Consider the following 6,000-nt stretch of genomic DNA (forward strand, 5'->3'; position numbering starts at 1 on the left):
GGGATCCCTTTAACATCTGCATAGTAATGAAGACTTTTGTCAGCTCCTTTGAAGCTACATAGGTGACAAAGAGGGAAGCAATAAAACGTAAGTAATTCACCGGAGCATGAATTTCGACCAATACATAGGAACTATCACTATGCTATACCAAGAATAACATAGTTGGTTCATTCAAATGTTTTACTGTACATTCAATAATTTCCTTGACAGTTCCCCACTTTAAAACATTTTAAATAACCAAAAATATACCATTTATTCTTTTCCTTAGACCCATAATGCATATGAATCAACAAGACAGTTTACATACAGTACAACAAAAATCAGGTATTCCCCCCACTTAGACAATGAATGAATTCACATCCCATATGTCAATCTCACTGCCATTAAAAAGGAGGATTCCAATCAGACACAGGAACTGGCAATTGAAGCTTAGATTCTGACTCCACACACTTTGACTTTTTAAAGTATAATTTCAAGTGTTTACCTAAGGGGGGGGGGGGGGGGGCATTTTAATCTCAGTGTGCTTCAGATTATTCCTCCCTTTTGTGAATTCAGATGGTGGTGAGCTCTGCGACAGCTTTGGTGGTTGTGGGGCCTTGCGTTTGGTGATTTTAATTCCACTATTCATTAACTCATTCATACTCCGTGCGGAATCGACCATGGGGATAGGAGAGATTGAAAAATAATCATCCTCACCAGAACTCTGTCTCATGTCCATTGAGATTCCACTCTGCTCCTGGTTCGAGCCACCACCAGCATCCTCTGGATAAAGAGATAGTTCATCACAGCTTGTTTCAGAATCCGTGACTTCATTTATTTCTATGGCACTGTCCGGTTCTGTACTGTCCAGTTCGGAATCTGTGATGGCGTCCATTTCTTCTTCCATGACGTCCTCATCCACTCTCCTTGTCGGCATGGAGATGGAGTAGTGTAGGATGAGAATCCAGATCAGGCCCAGGATCAGCTTGAGGTTGCCATCCACGATGGCCTCCTCCGCTGCTGCTGCTGTGATGGCATTCTCTGTTCTGGACGGGGGCTCGGTTTCCATAACAATAGCATATGTTGCTATGGACTCTTCCATTCTGGCGTTCTCGACAGGGACTGCAGTCTCAGCACCATCCTTCGTCTTGGCCTCTTGTGTTCCGGATTCGAGCACCTGTGCCATTCCAAGTATATGGAATACATTTCCAGCAAACAGTTTCTGACCCCGCTTGTTCAGTTCATTTCCATCAAAAAGATGCTTGCGGTCCCAGAAGAATAGATAGATTAGATTCATTCATTCATTGATACTACATGTGGTTGAGAGCCACTTACTCAATGCAGACACTCAACTAAAATCCTCATCTCCCCCTCTCATAGGTGGTAGGGGGCACTGATTTATACCTCAATGTCACTCAAGGAGCTCAGTGTGGTGAATAGAGCAGTGAAGTCCTGCTTTAGGATTTCCAACAGTTTTTTCTTCGGTGTCGCATGTATCAATGGGTAGAATCAGGGTGTTCACCGTTGGGTGGGCAGCTACAAGATCCAGGATCATCTCATTCATGTCAGATACTCTGTCTTTGGGAAAACACTTTCCCCTTTCCGATGCCTTTCACATCCCTCACAGCATAATCTCCAACAATAAGAATTTCTGGGTCCGAGTCATTCTTGCTTCTTACCCTGCAAGGTGGATACACTGTCTGTGTCATCCGAGAGAGATCCGGAGTCCTCCTGCAGTGGCGTGAATCTGCCAGCTGGACACAGTGTTTGAGGTTGGACTGCAGTTTTCTCTTTTGCAGCATTCTTTCCTTTAGCAGTAGTCCACTCTTGAAGTGGAGTCCCAGTAGCGTTGTTTCTGGACTATAGTGCAAGCCAGTCATCAGTGATAACAGGGCTCTCTGTTTGGCCTGTTATCCGTCCTTTCATGTCCTTTTGCTTTGCACAAAGAGTCTTATCCAGACCTCTACGCTGTTTTAAATTGAATAGTTCCGTTTCTAACACTGCTATCTTCTGGAGCAGTTTCTGATAATCCGGAGACATCTTGGTAAAGCATACAAGAGGTAGGTGTCAGACCCCCTTGCCAGGGCCAGAGATGGTTACGCAATTATGTAAATAGTATTTGTCCCACAAAAACTAAGCTCGAAAACGCAAACTTCCAATATTTCCATAACATTCCTCCCTTTTGACACTTTATTGACATTACAGCAAATATGAAGATAAGAATCAATAACAGTTTACAGTTTACAGTTTAGTTTAGGCATTTAGCAGAAACTTTTTAATCCAAAGCGACTTACAATAAGCAGATAAAACATCACAATAATAAACAAGATAATATGTCAATACATCAACAGCAATATAACAAATGCAAATGGATATCTATCTAGAAAACTAAATAATTAGTCAAGAAATGGTTCTAAAAACCTAAAAACAAATGCTAACTAGCTTCATGTATGGTCATTGAGTGTTTCAGTAGTGCTAAGGGTTTAGGTGGAGTCTGAAAAGGTGAGTCTTCAGTCCACGGCGAAAGCTAGCGAGTGTTGTTCTAAGTGCGACAGGGAGTTTGTTCCACAACTTTGGGGCTAGGAGGGCAAACTGCCTTGGACGAGTGGATTTTTGCCCTGGGTTTTTTAGCGAGGGTTCTGTCAGCATCCCTGAGTTGGCTTATCTAAGTGAACGGGTGGGGTTGTAGGGGTTGATCAGGTTTTGGAGATATGGAGGAGCCATGCCTTTGGCTGCTTTGAAGTTCAGCATCAGTGTTTTGTATTCAGTGCGGGCCGCAACCGGGAGCCAGTGGAAGGACCTGAGAAGGGGAGAGACATGTGAGAACATGTGAGGCATTTTGGATCAGTTGGAGAGGTTTAAGTGCACATGCCGGGAGACCGGGAGACCAGTGAGGAGAGAGTTACAAGTTTTGATATGACAGATGTCTGGATGAGGAGCTGCATCACCAATGCATTATCTATGGTAATAGTGAGATCTTGCATGGGGCAAGACTTAGCTGGGAAGAAGAGTAGCTCCGTCTTGTCCGGGTTCAGCTTGAGGTGGTGGGCTGACATCCACTGTCTTCCACCTGGGTGGCAGAAGGGGGGAAGGACAAAAACAGTTGAGTGTCATCAGCATAGCAGTGATAGGATAGGTTGTGAGCAGAGATTACAGCACCAAGGGATTTAGTGTACAGGGAGAAAAGCAGAGGTCCAAGTACGGATCCCTGGGGGACTCCCGTTTGGAGGGTTCGGGGGGATGATAGCAAATAACAAAACACATTCCAACATAATGGAGAATACACAAACATCCACCTTTCACAATACAGACAAATACATGCGTATAATCAAAATGAAGCATACAATGACGTGATACAGAGTTCCCAAGAACACAGCAATAAAACATAGAAAACAAATCAACATTTAGTTTCTAAGGAGACAATGTCAAATACTGGCCACATATTTGACTGTCAAAACCCCTGAAAGCAAAGCAGATCACTATAATAATCAAAATTGGGACCGTAATCAGTAAGAAGCCCAATAGTGGAGCGGCTAACTGCTTTTTTTCATCAGAATCTTTCAGTTCATGATAAAAGCGTGAAAATTGGCATGAGCAGTCTCCATGGATCACTTGACAAGAAAATTGTCCGAGGCAATTGAAATTTCAAGATGGTGGCCATTTTTCAAGATGGCCAACACCATAGTGAAGCAATTAAGTGATATAAGGGTTTATTTGATGATACAAGCATGAAAATTGGCATGAGCAGTCTCTGTGGGTCACTTGACAATAAGCCACCCACAGCTACTTGAAATTTCAAGATGTCGGCCATTTTTCAAGATGGCCACCACCTTAGTGGAGCAGTCAAGTGATATAATGGTTTATTTGGTGATACAAGCATGACAATTGCCATGAGCTGTCTCAAAGGCTCATTTGACAAGAAAATGCCCACAACCACTTTAAATTTCAAGATGGCGGTTTTTGTTTTAAGATTGCCACCACCTAAATGTAGCATTAACTCATTGACTGCCAAGGCACGAGTTTCACGAGTTATTACAGTACTCCCAGGCTGCCACAGCCCGAGTTTCCCGAGTTGGAAGCCATTTTGAAAAAAAAAAAAAAAAAATTTTTTTTTTTTTTTTTCAAAATTTTTTTTTATAAAAAAATTTCTAAAAATGCCTCAAATGTATTAGGCATGATCGCAATTGCGAAATTGCATGTTTAGCCCCATAACAAACACATCTTTCAAAATGTCAAAAATGGCTGTTTTGTCTGACTTTGAAGGCTTGTATCTCATGAATGCCTGAACGGATTTCCAAGCGGATTTTTTTGTTTGAAAGCTGTTAAAAAGTACTACACATATGGTGCATGATCTAGGCATGGGCGTGCACGATCCGTGCACTAAAAATTGATCCGTGCACTAGAAATTTGGAAGGTGGCAGTGTTTGTTTTGTCTGACTTTGAAGGCTTCTATCTCATGAATGCCTGAACGGATTTCCGAGCGGATTTTTTTGTTTGAAAGCTGTTAAAAAGTACTACACATATGATGCATATATGGTGCATGGGCGTGCACGATCCGTGCACTAAAAATTGATCCGTGCACTAGAAATCTAGGATAGTGGCAGTCTGGTACTTGGGGGCCATCTTGAAATGGCATTCAATGAGTTAAGCAATACAATTGTTTAGTTAGTGACACAAGCATGCAAATTGTTATGATCAGTCTCTATGACAAGAAATCACTTCCAGCCACTTGACATTTCAATTTTCAAGATGGCTGCCCCCTGGATCCTCAAAAGATCAAAACGCTAAAGAACAACTTTTAACACAAAAATACAACTGTGTTGATCATAGGTAGATTAGAAAAGAGTGAATATCTGCACTACCAGGGCACAAACCGGAAGGTGTACAGATCACACAGGATTTAAATGGCATTGGATGAACGATCGGACCAAGTGTAGGGTTAAGGCATGAACTTAGTTGTATCCCATACATCAAAGTGCTTGGTAAAAGTTGGTAAAAGGATAAACTACTGCTGCTGAAGACACCGAAGATACCAAATATATCCTTGTCAAGAGGCCAAGAAGATCCCAGTCCTCAAAAGCTTTGTGCTTCATCTGTGAAGATGAGAGTGCAACGTCCCCCTTACAGGACGCAATGACAAGCTTTGCAAGGAGCTTCTTGTCGCTTAGATTCCTGGCACATTCATTTTAACTTTAATTAAGTTTCATTGTCATTGTGTCCTGTAAGGGGGACTTTGCACTCTCATCTTCACAGATAAAGCACACAGCTTTTGAGGGCTGGGATCTTCTTAGCCTCATGACATGGATATCTTTGGTATCGTTGGCGTCTTCAGCAGCAGTAGATGCTCTCTTTTGGGCCCTTTCCAGCTCTGTGTTGGTGAACTTAAGTTTACAGCTTGAATGATATTTTGCCCTGTGTCTTGTCAATGTGCTAGCTATGGCATCACCTTCATCTAGTCGGGTTGGACTAAGTAAGATAGGCAGAGCATTGATCTTATTTATAGTGACTCATAGAATAGACTATGTGACAACCAGGAATAGTCTGGTGACCACCGGAGAGACGGGTGACAGCCAGAATGTAGACGGCATCCGGGAGCAGTTTGGGTTAGCGCCCCAGCCAACAAACCCACGGTTAGGCCTTTAGGAGGGCCATTCAAGCCGCAAGTGGAGCCTGCATGCAGCACCACCGTTGGGCCAGGTGGAGCCTGCAGTACCATTGCAGCTCAAGAATCTACCACTCCTGAGTGAAATGTCTGGGGCTGGAGTCTGGTGCAACGCACAGGTCCAGGACATGGTGACACATAGGAGGGGCCCGAACAGGACTCAATCCACTCAGCCTAGTCCCTCCATGCGCCAGATTGCCTCTCACAGTCTCTGCAGAGTAGTTCCGGAGCGATGGAGTGAATTCCGTCTTTCCCTAATAAGACTGATTGTGGGTAGCTACTGGGACATAAGTCGGGACTTGATCAACCCCGGCTGGGTCACCCAAGTGAGGGGCATGATGTTGTGAGACCTGACACAC

Source organism: Nannobrachium achirus (genome assembly GCF_963921795.1).
Source record: "Nannobrachium achirus genome assembly, chromosome: 21".
Lineage (NCBI taxonomy): Eukaryota > Metazoa > Chordata > Actinopteri > Myctophiformes > Myctophidae > Nannobrachium > Nannobrachium achirus.